The 14,264-nt window shown below is 39.5% G+C and overlaps 1 long non-coding RNA gene across 1 annotated transcript; it reads left to right on the top strand.

Moving 5' to 3' along the window:
• The first annotated feature begins 241 nt into the window (after positions 1-241).
• On the top strand, positions 242-1,678 carry LOC120565172. Its single transcript, XR_005640196.1, has 2 exons — positions 242-457; positions 1,304-1,678. It is a non-coding gene; the product is annotated as an uncharacterized LOC120565172 (long non-coding RNA).
• The last annotated feature ends 12,586 nt before the right edge of the window (positions 1,679-14,264 follow it).

The raw sequence follows: 14,264 nt of genomic DNA, 5'->3' as shown, positions 1-14,264 counted from the left end.
GACAGTAACCTGTAGTATTGAAAATAAAAATTGGCATTGAAACAACAAATATTGGAACTGAAAAATGTTGAACTGAAATATAAAACACAAACATCAAAAAGTATTAATCTCACAATGCTATTATTTTATTTCACTTTGACATTTGTTTGGATTATGATAGGTTTTTCAATGCCAATCTACATTTTTTCTTGATGTCTGACTTTTTTCAGTGACGTTTTTTTTTTTACGCTGTCAGGATTTTTACAATGTCACTGGTTTTCAGTTTCAACTTTCTGTCACTGTTTTGGCGTAGGGAGGAGGGGCCTGAGAGGAGGGACAAAGGGGCGTGGTTTACAGGTAATTTGCATAGGCTACTGGGAGAGACCGCACCTCCACAGGCATCCTCACCGATCCATGTGTTATAACCACACACCACCGCAATGGCTTCCCCAAGTTCACCTGGAACCTCCAAATCTATGTAAGTCTGTTTATTTCTGCCATTTTATTTCACGTAGAAGCAGGCTGGTTTACTGTTAACTTTAAATGTAGGCCTAATCTGTGCTGTTTTGACAGAGGTTAGAACTGTTCTCTTAATACATCCATGGTTAGCACACGTCAGCTAACGGTGGCTGTGGCTAATTATAGATAATTCTCCCGCCGGGGATGTCAATCTATCTTTCATAATCTAGTATTTATAATAACAGTAATTCCTGTCCTTTAGGAGTCCTAAGGCCAGTGTTACTGCTGGTGCAGCGAGCGCTTCGCTTGCATCTCTCTTAAGCTCCGTCATGGATGTCTTAAGAGAACGAGCTCAGCTCTCTCTACCTGTCGCTAACACTGGCCGAGCGCCCTACCCCCCCTCCCCATAACTATCCTCCAATCACAAGTTAGCACACGTCAGCTAACTTGTGGCTAGTTAGTAAGTCTCCCGTTGAACAAGCGCTAACGCTAGCTAATACCACATCAGCTAGCCCACTTGGGGGTTTAAAGTGATATTAATAGTGCACTGATGAGTCAGTCTTTAAGAGGGTCGCCTGCTAAATCCCTCCAACAGTCTGCATTTATTTTGTACCCACTATATATTTGTACCACGCCTCCAGAGGGACCTTGACACTTTACCAGACTTCTCCAGGACCCTGTGCAGCTTCAAAATGTTCAATTAAACCTTTTTTTTCAATTTTGTTTTGGATGTTTATTATGGCCATATGTGCATAACCAATTAAATGCACACCTAAAGTGTGCATTTAATTTACAAAAAAAGTAATTGTTTAGTGAAGTATTCTAAAAGCAAATTCAGTCTTTTAACATTACTTGTCAATTACAGGATATACAAGATCTTTTCTTGGAGGGGGACCATGACAGAGTGACAGAAGAGTCTGCCAGTGGAGTACTTTTACCACCCATCCAGTGCCCTCTGAGGCCGCAGACTGTGGCAGAACTGAGGGCAGCCAATGGCGGATAGCTTTGCATGACTGCACTTAACTATGTGATTCTTTACACATAAACATGGCAGGACAACACAGGAAAAACATTTTGTTTGTTATTTTAAAATGACAAATACCACTACTACTTTATATGTAGTACTGATTTTAATCCTTAACAGTTTTTGAAATGACATGCATTTACAGTATGGACTCCAGCAAAACAGTTAAATCTATACATTTTCAGTGAATAATAAATAAATATATTCAAGTAAGAATTCTCTCTCTATTTCATAACAATTATTACAGTAAATGCAATGATAATGCATATGAGGGTTAATGTGTACTGGCCTATGGAAGGGTACAAGTCCCATTTCATGACTAAAAACAGTGTAAGTGTAAATAGTCAAAATCCACAGGCTGACGTTGCAGAACTTCCTGAAGCCTTTTCAGCAGTCTCTCCATAAGCTGCCTCCCAGCCGAAGGTGCCTGTAACTTATACACAACTTAGTGAAATCAGATGAGAAATGTAAAGGTTATGCCTTTAAGCCAGAAATACTACAGACATACTAGTTTTTGTTTACAAACAAGTTTATACATGTATGTCCAAGTAAACCTTTAACCGATAATATCAGTTTAACAGTTATAAAATATTGTACTGGACTGTTTACATGATAATGTTAACTTATGTTCAGCTAAGGCAGTTTTTTAGTAACTGTGTTTTCCCAGTTTTAGGAGATGTCAGTAAACGCGTTCTGCCTGTGTGATTTGCCTAGAAACCTGTCAGTCAGCAGCTATACTTGTGATTGGAGGATAGTTATGGGGGGAGGGGCGTTAACGCTCCGTGCCAGTGTTAGCGACAGGTAGAGAGAGCTGAGCTCGTTCTCTTAAGACATCCATGACGGAGCCTAATGAGAGATGCGAAGCGAGTCAAGCCTGCGCGCACCAGCAGTAACACTGGCCTTAGGACTCCTAAAGGACAGGAATTACTGTTATTATAAATACTAGATTATGAAAGATAGATTGACATCCCCGGCGGGAGAATTATCTATAATTAGCCACACGTTAGCTGACGTGTGCTAACCATGGATGTATTAAGAGAACAGTTCTAACCTCTGTCAAAACAGCACAGATTAGGCCTACATTTAAAGTTAACAGTAAACCAGCCTGCTTCTACGTGAAATAAAATGGCAGAAATAAACAGACTTACATAGATTTGGAGGTTCCAGGTGAACTTGGGGAAGCCATTGCGGTGGTGTGTGGTTATAACACATGGATCGGTGAGGATGCCTGTGGAGGTGCGGTCTCTCCCCAGTAGCCTATGCAAATTACCTGTAAACCACGCCCCTTTGTCCCTCCTCTCAGGCCCCTCCTCCCTACGCCAAAACAGTGACAGAAAGTTGAAACTGAAAACCAGTGACATTGTAAAAATCCTGACAGCGTAAAAAAAAAAAACGTCACTGAAAAAAGTCAGACATCAAGAAAAAATGTAGATTGGCATTGAAAAACCTATCATAATCCAAACAAATGTCAAAGTGAAATAAAATAATAGCTTTGTGAGATTAATACTTTTTGATGTTTGTGTTTTATATTTCAGTTCAACATTTTTCAGTTCCAATATTTGTTTCAATGCCAATTTTTATTTTCAATACTACAGGTTACTGTCACTGTCCTGGCTCCATACAGGCACGTTAGCCATGATGAATCAGTAAAAAAGCATGCAAAAAGACGTAGGTTCACTCGTCGCCAAAATGTAGTGTACGCTGGTGAAAAGAAGAACGCCGTAATGTTCAACAAGTGCCGTTTACTTCAACAGGAAGCATTATATTATTACAACAGTTCTTAATAGCGAGCATGCTAGCAAAGCACGGTCATTGACTAGCACGGTACATTCAGTAGTCGCCATCTTCTTCTCTCTCTCTCTGTACTCAGGGTCTCAACTTATAGCTGCTTTACAACAGTGCCGCCTAGTGGTAGAATGCAGCAGACATATATAGATAGAACACAACAGTGACGAAATTCAAACTGTAAATATAATTTAGTTATGGCGACAGTGTAGCTAGCTAGCTGCGGTATTTCCCCATTGTAATGAATGGGACATATAGCAAGCAGCTGCTGGTCCTACAAAGACGCCTTGCGTTCATAAAATGCCTTAAAATCAAATCGGACACAACGGTTAGCTTTATAAGACATTGGGGAATGATGTTATATAAGTGGCGTGACAAAATTCAAACTGTAAATATAATTTAGTTATGGCGACAGTGTAGCTAGCTAGCTGCGGTATTTCCCCATTGTAATGAATGGGACATATTGCAAGCAGCTGCTCGTCCTACAAAGGGCCCTCACGTTCATAAAAATGCCTTAAAATCAAAGTGGCGTGACAAAATTCAAAACCGGAATATATTGTAGTTATGCAGTTATGCAGCTGGGCGTGGCCCGTAGTGCAGTATCCACAAAGGGTGACTTTGCTTCCTGCAGAGTATCGGCAGGCGTAGCTTTGTACAGCTCTAGTCCGACATCGTCCTATGCAAATCAATTAGTTTTCAAAACCGCCCATATTTCAGCTTAATATTAGTTGATTTCAAAAAGTCTCAGAAGTGAATTTGGTAATGAAACATTGCAGTGTCTGGAATATGAGATTCTGTCGCTTCTCTAATGTATGTGTATTGGGGTTTTCGTCAACCAATCAGCGGTGTCTCTAATATGTCGTGTGTAAGTCGCTCAACCAATCAGTGCGCAGCTCATCTAAATATTCATGACCATACCATATTTGGAAGAAAAGCTCTTGTTACAAATAGGGCCAAAACACAGGGATGCATAAGGGCCAATAAAATATCAACCAGGCCATTTTCAGCCCAACCAATGTTACATACCCCATTAGGAGACCATAAGGAACAGTGTGAAATACCCTATATAATCATTCTATCACCCCTTTAACATAAAGGAAGAACTCTGTGCTTCTTCCTGTTGATGTGTCATTGAGCAAGGCATCTCAACTAGTGCTGCACTGAATACAGAGATGTATAGTAAATAAATAGAACTACTTCACTACTGTACTTAAGTACTAAAAGGCTGTATCTCTACTCTACTGGAGTATTATTTTGTTCTCCTACTTCCACTTTTACTTCAGTACATATTTTCGATGAGTTTAATACTTTTACTCCGATACATTTATTATGTGCTACATTGTTACTCGTTACAATTATAAAAATGTTACGAATCGTTCCAAACCCACATTATCACTGCCAGAGTGGTAGATGGCTCCGTCACCAGGTTCGATGAAGCTGGCTCATCGTTGAGCGAATCAAGCGATCAAGCTGTCTTATAAGATGACTGTGTGCGCTCCCGTTTTGCCTTTTGCTCTGCTGCTGAGTGATCGTGGCGGTGAGGGTGAGGAAGGTGACCAACCCTGGCCCTACTTAGAGTCCATGTTTTCATCTGTCGGAGTGAAAGACAATTCATATAGAATGAAGTGCCTAGTCTGCCTCCTGAAAGATTGCGAAATTTGTCGAAGTTGAATAAACATATAAAAGGTAAGTTAAAAATATAATACACAAATGGCACACCAGCTTGAGCTATCAGTAAGCGCTAGCAAACTAGCTACCCGCGGTTCATGACATGCTGCGGTGTTGTACATTCCTGTCCTTGTACTGCTGCTACAGCCAAAGGAATTGTGAGTGTCCTTTAGGATGATATGATATGATATTCAAACTTTTGACTGCTTTTTTTAATAACTACATAACACAATACTTGTACTTTTACTTTCAGTACTTGAGTAGTAAAGTTTAAAATAAACTACTTGCAATATTTAAGTACAACAATGTTGAATACTTTAGTACTTCCACTGAAGTGTGGTGCTTAATCAGCACTTCAACTTCTACTCAAGTCACTTTTTTCATAGAGCACTTGTACTTTACTCAAGTCTGGGGCTCTAGTACTTCATACATGTCTGACTAAATATGACAGACACTGTAGTGTGTGTTAACTTAACCTCTATTGCATGGTGTTGCCATATGGCAACAAATTCTTTTTCTTAGTTTTTTTCACAATAAACAATATAAAATGCATTGTTTTCTGTTTAATTGTGTAAATGGGTATTTTATTTTGAACTTTCATATATTTGATGACATCACCTAACCAGGAAATCCTGTTTGCCTGCCCCTTTTCTGCACTTGAGCCACAAGGAAGCTCATGTCCCAGTATCAGCCTAAATGTATTTTTCTTTTTTTTAATTTTAAAAGCATTTCTTTTCATCATTTAAACCAGTTAAAATGCAAATATCTTTTCTGTAAAATGTCAAAATTAATTTGTTGGCAACATTATGCAAATATTGAAGTGAAATGTGTCGATTCAGCCTATTGGACTCAGATTGAGTCACATTACTTTAGGCTACTCTGACACTATGTTTGAAATTATTTATAGTATTTCAAAAGGAAAAAATATAAATTTATTTATATTATGTTATATATTATGGTATTAATTACACATTAATGTAAATTAATTTCTTGCATGTATATAACTTATATAACTAATATAACTAACTGTCTTATTACAGTGTTATTATTGATAATCATTGCAAACTACAATAAAACTAAACTAATTTCACTGTAAACATTGGGCTATACATTTAAATAAATATAAGTTGAAATTGTTTGGTATTTATTTCAATAAAAAGAAATATGGATTTTTTTTTTACATTTGCATTATTTAAGCAACCTGGAGTCATAAATACACATCAATACTTTTTAACCATGTTTAAAAAATAATTCATGCAATAGTACCAAAAAGCATATTGGATCTTCTTAATGTCTTTACAAGGTTAGTTTTATAATGCTAAGCTACCTATGATTATAAGTAGCATTGGCCGATGGCCACTGTTAAAGGTTATAGTTATTATAAAATTGTGGGGTGCCAATTCACACTCTCCTGACATAACACCCCCCTACACTGAAACCTGTCAATATTTACTTCAGGTCCCTGGCATTCTAATTCTCTATGTACGGGATAATGTAAAGCAAGCTGGTCATTATTGTGAATTAGAATCCCGACAGGGTGATGAATAAGCCTGAAGAGCTGATGAGCACTGCTCTCCGGCAGTACGCCTCACCGTCGTCCATTACAGTTTTTCTCAATCGATTTGGTACATTTCTCCAAACTCAGGTAACATCTCTCAAAACAGTTAACACAGTGATCTGTACACTTTGTAATTGTCCTAAACAGATAGTAAATTATCCTTCATTTCATACAAATTACAAATCAAAAGCATAATTTTCTCAAATCACTGTGCACAAAATTCCCTAATGTTATCACAGCAGTTCATACAGCCAACCAAATTTTTAATATATCAGGAAAAACATTTGCAGCTTTTTCATTGGTCTTCACAAAGATCACAAGCATTTTTGTACCATTTTCAAAACATAACAAACAAAACTCTGTGAATTGTAAAATAGTGAGCTTTACACCTTATGGCCTCAATTAACCCCAAATTGATATCTGATGAGTTAGTAATCCACTCAACACAGAAAAAGCCAATTTCCTAATTGTTCACACAGCTGTCTTAATTACAACAACTACAAAAGGGGAAGAGAAAAACAACAAAGAAGATGAATAAGGAGAAAAGACAATAAAAAGGACTAGAATGAGCAGTGGAAAAGGAAGAGGTGTAAGAGTGAGAGGTGGTGGACAGGGTAGAGGGAGAGGAAGAGGAGATGGAGAAAGAGCAAGAAGAGCTGAAGATGTAGGAGAAAGAGCAAGAAGGGCTGAGGATGTAGGAAGAGGAGAATATAGAGGAGTAGAGGGAGAAGAGATGGAAAGATTGGAGGGCAATGGTATAGTGGAAAGAGAGAGTAGAAAATATAAGAAGAGATGGACAGAGAGGAAGAGGAGGGCAAGGTGTAAGAGGAGGGAGGAAAGATAGAAGGATAGGGTACACACGTGTTTCAAATGAAATCAGAGCCACACTTATTGACCATGTCATAAATCATGGTCTCTCACTGAGAGAAGCTGGGCAGAGAGTTCAGCCCAATTGAAACAGATCCACAGTGGCTTCAATTATCCGCACATTTCAGAGGGAAAACCGGTAAGTAACTATATCATTCTACTTCGAGAGTCCATGTAGTCTTGTTTGACATAGATCTAGATTTCTACAGTAAATGTTCCTGCTTGTCCAAACATTTTTCAGAATTGAAGTTCGAGAACATTCAGGTGGACGAACAGACTTCTTTCAATTGAACAAGAGAATGCCATTGTTGACATGGTGGTCCAGAACAACACCCTCCGCCTCAAAGAAATTCAGCAAAGAACACAGGACAATCAACTGTTCCATAATATCCACCAATGCAGTCTCTCCACAATTGATCATGTTCTATGGAGAAATGCAATCCGAATGAAGCAAGTATACAAAGTGCCCGTTGAGAGGAACTCTTTTAGAGTGATGGAGTTGCGATTCCAGTTTGTTCAAGTATGTGCAACCCAATTACTGCACTTTTACTGTCAACACAAAGATATATTTTTCCTGAATTTTAAGTATGTGTCCATAAATTATTCCATGCTACTGTAAGTGAAAAGATTAAGGCATATCTATGTATACTGCTGCTTCAAAGTGTGAACTCAAACTTCAGCAACAGTTTCACAGTAGTATTGACTGCAATCCATGCCAATACTGTAAAACACTAACTTACTGTATTGTACCTTATGTTCTTTTCACTCTAGAGAATCTTGGAGTTGGATAGCAGTGCAACTCATTATGAGTACCTGTATATTGATGAAGCAGGCTTCAATCCTCACAAAAAAGGAGAAGAGGGAGAAATTTGATTGGCCGTTGTGCTACAGTCAATGTCCCTGGACAACGAGGAGGCAACATCACACTCTGTGCCACAATTTCTACAACTGGTGTTGTGGCACACAATGCTGTCTTGGGACCATACAACAAGCAAGGCTCCTACATTTCTTTTAAACCTCTTCAATGAAATCCTCTTTCCGCAGGGTGATCAGGAGCAAATGGTGCGGAATTTTGTAGTTGTTTGGGACAATGTCCAATTCCACCATTCAGCACTAGTGCGAGAGTGGTTTGTGAATCAACCACATTTCAGGATGGTGTTCCTTCCACCATATTCTCCTTTCCTGAATCCAATTGAGGAATTATTCTCCTCTTGGAGATGGAAAGTACTTGATCACAACCTTTACAACCAAGCAAGTCTTCTTGAAGCGATGGAAGAGGCCTGTGGAGATATTGGGGCACAAGCATGTCAAGGATACAGCATTCAAGGTGTTTTTTCTTGCTGTGATGTTGATGAAATTCTCTGGCCAGATGTAATTGAGAGGCATGATTAATAAATTAATTGATTCAATGAATGCAGTACATTTTATTTTTTATTTACCTATGTACTTATTTGCATAATATTTTGTTTGTGGGTGACAACTCATTGTTATACACCTGAACCCCTCCCCTTTAAGAACTTAATGAAAAACATGTATTTTCATTTATTTCTTTGTGTATCTTCAGCTGAATTTGTTATTAGTTTGTTGTGTTAACTGTTTTGAGAGCTGTTACCTGAGTTTGGAGAAATGTACCAAATCGATTGAGGAAAAACTGTAATACCTGACAATGGACTCGTCGGGCATTAACCCTTACGTAACGGACCGTAGAATGCCATGATTGACCAGTCAAAATCAAGTATTCAACAATGCTGTGTAATAAACAAATTTAAATATTAATATTGAATATACCATGGTCAGGGTGAATACTCAATTCTCATTGGCTGCAGGGTAGTAATTGAAAAACTCAGGAGCAGCTCGTAGCCTACTCATATTCACAAACGTGAAGAAGGTTCATGAGAATTAGATGACTACACAGAAGCATTTAATGAAATCTCGGACAAGGGGGAATTTAGGATTACAGTGTAGTGCCATCCCAATTTCTGAAGTTCCTGTCATTGCCTTAGGTGTATTTAAACTCATGCTGGTTAGCTGGACCTTCTATATAAAGAAAGATATTGCAGGCGCCATAAATACATATGCTTATGTAATCATTAACCCAAACATAAATAAGTAAATGTGATGGTTGCGGTCTGGGTGGCTCTGAGTTTCTGTTGAGTTTTCTACTTGCTATTTCTGTTATCCTCTCCTATCACTCTCTCTGTTGGCCATAGGCGGAGTTTGACATTCGAGCCAGGGGGGGGCAAAAAAAACTCATTGTAGCAACTGAGACCTGGGGAACACAGCACGATCACATATGGACAAAACAAACATGCTAAAGAAACATGTTTATTTTTTTAAGCAAATTTGAATTTACATTGTAACATTTTAAAACCTCGAGCTCAATTTAGTTAAAAAAAATAAGTCCATAACACATATAATTCTTGAGCGACAGATGCAAAAAATCCACAACAATCTCTGTCCCCACAGGGCAGGCACAGACACAGCCGCTCTGCTGCTGCGCAGGCTGCACGCTTCTCTGTTCACAACGCTGCCTGTTTTGCTTAACGTGAAAAAGCTTAACGTGGTTTAATGTAGGCCTACCTCAACAACGATCACCAAATTTATCATGGCCATATCTTGAAATGAACACTTATGCCTGTCAAAAGAACTTGACAGGCTATGGCGAGGAAAAAGCTTGTACCTAAACAATGATTACCAAATTTCTCTCATATTGCTCCTCATAACCACTGAAAACTGTCAAAAAATCTAACCAGAAACGTGGTGATGATTGATCGTTGTTTAGGTACATTAAACCACGTTAAGCTTTTTCATGTTAGGACTTATAAAGCCCATGAGAACCGTTGGGAGTCAACCAACAGCCGCTCCGCTGCCCTGCTGAAAATGTGAAGCAGAAACGCTAAATGTCAGATAACGTCCATAATAGTTGGACTTTGGGTTCTATTTTTTGACAGTTTTCCGTGGTTATGAGGAGCAATATTAGAGAGAAATTTGGTAATCATTGGTCATTGTTTACGTACATTAAACCTGACCTGCGCGAAAGAGAAAAAAACGTATGCGTCATTGTACCCAGCACTTGTGGAAATGTACCTCCGAATGCTTCTCTGTCCCCAGCACATTTCAAGCCAAACTGACGCCCGTGGGCACGGCTGTGTTGGAGCACAATAGACAGACGGTGGCAGAATGCCCCGACACTTAAATTCAACTAACATGTAGGCTAACAGTGAACAATCAGTGTTGGACCTACAGTCTGTTGAGATGCCTCTCCAAACGCAGAAACCAAGCGCAATCACACCATAAAACGTTAAGACACGTTAAGAAAAAAGATCCGTATTTTGCCGTAATCCAATGACATGAAAACAAGTCATCCACAGCGATCAGTAGATCCACAAACAGAGTCACGGTGTATCCAGCAAGGCCTATACAAGCGTCATATTCACCAGTCAGCTCCAAACAGGTGAACGAGGTGAACTTCGCCGTTTAAACAAAGTGGAATAAAACGTATCAAAGTCCAAATCTACACAAAACGCGCATTCAATTAGTAAGCTGACAGCAAATTTATGGCATTTAGGCAACCTTTATTGTAACGTTGGCACGGTAAGATGTCCCGACTAGTGCAACAAATTATTGTTTTTTGCGTCCTGCATATGTGTCGACAATGGTCTCAGGTGAGAGGCAGAGCCCTGAAAAAATATTATTTTTACTAAAGCAGTATATGAAATCAGATGTATTACCTATCCCCATTTAGTTGTTTTGTGTTTTTAAAGTATTTATAAAATATCTGGTTATGTCAGAAGTAATTATTCCACTCATTTTTGAAACAATGCAATTAGGGCCTACCCGTTTCAGCTACCAGGGGGGGCAGTGCTGCCCCTGCCCCCCGCAAACTCCGCGCATGCTGTTGGCCCTGCCTCTCTGTGTCTCTTTGTTTTCCTCCTCCCCTCCTGCCCGTGCCAGCCAGCTGATTACACACACCTGTTCATCATCCCGCCATCACTTTTCCAGCCGTACACACCTGCCAGTCATTAGCTACAATCAAGCACAGTATTTAAACCCCAGATCTACTCACCATCTTCGCTTGATCGTTGTTTCTGCCACTTTGGTGATACAAACTCCAAGCTCTTCAGAAATCCTGTATAGTTCCCTTTGTCTGCTCCCCTGCCTAACTATCGGTGTTTTTCCTGTCCTCTGCAGTTATTACCTCCATCATTCTGCCTCCAGTCAGCTGGCCTCACCAACCGGTCCCCTTCTCGCGGCTCCCTGCTCCACTCTGCCTCCACGCCTGCTTCCAGCCTGCACCTCTGTTACTCCGCGGCACCCCCGCTTCCAGTGCCCCTTCCTCAGCTTCCTCGCCCTCAGGCTCCCCTGTCCTCCCTGAGTCCCCTCTCCCTTACCCTTTTCTTTAATTTCCCTAATAAACATTTTTGTTGAAGCTAGGTCCTGCGTTTGGGTCCGTTCTGTCACTCGTAACAGTAAATTTGCCTATTATATCCTTAGGTGTGTGCATATACTGTAAATGTGTGTATGTGTTAAAGTTATTGTATATAGGCTAAGATTTTCATGTAGTTAATTGTCTAGAAAGTACCTATCTATCAAAAAGTTAGTTAAAACAATGGTAGGCTAATTGAACATTTGACCCACTGATGAAAGTGCTTGTATTTGCTGCTTTGTCAAATAATACAATCTTAGTGTCTGTGGCGACTTTCCTGCTCTAAATTTAATTAAATGGAGCACACAGTTAGTGATGCTTTTTATTTCAGCAGATGTTAGTTTTCCCCGTCTGCCCAGGTGGAGCTTATCACTTCCGATGCTTTCCATTGTACTCAGAAATTGGAAACTTCCGACGAGGAAAGATGCAAAGAAACTATGTTAATTGGGTGCCTACATTTCCTTACTGCTAGTCTGGTGCTTTCTTTGTGTTGGCATTCTAAACTCCGGTCGATTCGGGAAACATCCTCCGAGCAACTGACAATTTATCTTTTTTTTTTTTTTGTAAAATTCTCATCACACACTCAACAGCCATTTTAGTTACAGAGTTCACCTCCCTACATGCAAATCTTCTACCAAAACAAGTTCCTTCCCATAGGCCTGCATCCAGCACTTAGCGATTGTGATTGGTTTAAAGAAATACCAATAGACTACAGCACTTTATTCTCCCATTGCGGAATGTTGTGTGCAAAGGACGAACGAAATCTAAACACAAGACATTCCAATTCATTATCCTCATAATACACAACAGAAAATGCATGATGTCTTAACATATGTAAACATTTAATGAGGCAAATCTGCAAAATGGGAAAAATGGCTTCAAGACTTCATCCCCTAATTGACCATTATAAGGCAATTCATACATGCATACATTTGTAAGGAGCCATACACTCAAAAGTCCTTGGTGACAGCCTTTAAGATTGTCAAGTGTCCATTTTTTCTTTCAAAAAATAAAAATCACTGCACTTCAGAATTTCATTTTTATAGTCTATAGTTAGTTAGTGTAGTTATATATGTAACATACACTCACCTAAAGTATTATTAGGAACACCCTACTAATACCGTGTTTAACCCCCTTTCACCTTCAGAACTGCCTTAATTCTTTGTTGCATTGATTCAACAAGGTGCTGGAAACATTCTTTAGAAATGTTGGCCCATATTGATAGGATAGCATCTTGCAGTTGATGGAGATTTGTGGGATGCACATCCAGGGCACAAAGATCCCATTCCACTACATCCCAAAGATGTTCTATTGGGTTGAGATCTGGTGACTGTGGGGGCCATTTTAGTGCAGTGCACTCATTGTCACGTTCAAGAAACCAATTTGAAATGATTCGAGCTTTGTGACATGGTGCATCATCTTGCTGGAAGTAGCCATTAGAGGATGGGTACATGGTGGTCAATAAGGGATGAACATGGTCAGAAACAATGCTTGGGTAGGCTGTGGCATTTAAACAATGCCCAATTGGTTCTAAAGTGTGCCAAGAAAACATCCCCCACACCATAACACCACCACCACCAGCCTGCACAGTGGTAACAAGGCATGACGGATCCATGTTCTCATTCTGTTTGCGCCAAATTCTGACTCTACCATCTGAATGTCTCAACAGAAATTGAGACTCATCAGACCAGGCAACATTAACCCAGTCTTCAACTGTACAATTTTGTGGCTTCACAAATGCTTTGCTGCATACCTCGGTTGTAACAAGTGGTTATTTGAGTCAAAGTTGATCTTCTATCAGCTGGAATCAGTTGGCCCATTCTCCTCTGACCTCTAGCATCAACAAGGCATTTTCGCCCACAGGACTGCAGCATACTGGATGCCTTTTCTTTTTCAGACCATTCTTTGTAAACCCTAGAAATGGTTGTGTGTGAAAATACCAGTAACTGAGCATATTAGGAAATACTCAAACCAGCCTGTCTGACACCAACAACCATGCCACGCTCAAAGTTGCTTATATCACCTTTCTTTCCCATTCTGACATTCAGTTTGGAGTTCAGGAGATTGTCTAGACCTGGACCACACCCCTAAATGCATTGAAGCTGCTGCCATGTGATTTGTTGATTAGATAATGGCATTAACAAGAAATCTTGTAATAATCCTTTAGGTGAGTGTACTTCATAGTTCAAAATAGGTCCTTCTAGGAGCCAATCAAAAAGCAAATTCAAAGCAAGCATTCAAGAGTTCATTCCACAACTAATTTGGTTCTAACAGCAGTTACAGAACTGTGCCTGATTCTACTGAATCTGATCTAATGGTAAAAGCATGTTGTTGCCAAAAGTCATCTCTGTTGAGATGAAAATCGTCACAGGCAAATAAATTTGATAATAACTCATATGACCTTTGTTCTGCCACTGACTCACTGCTCCTTGTACGCACATGTATTTTGTTGCCTTCAAGTACTCATATACAAAGAACACTGTGCAATGCAGTTTCAT

The sequence above is a fragment of the Perca fluviatilis genome, chromosome 9, assembly GCF_010015445.1.
Source record: "Perca fluviatilis chromosome 9, GENO_Pfluv_1.0, whole genome shotgun sequence".
In the NCBI taxonomy this organism is placed as follows: Eukaryota; Metazoa; Chordata; class Actinopteri; order Perciformes; family Percidae; genus Perca; species Perca fluviatilis.
Note: the sequence above shows the minus strand (reverse complement) of the source record. Positions and strands in the feature narration are given on the sequence as shown.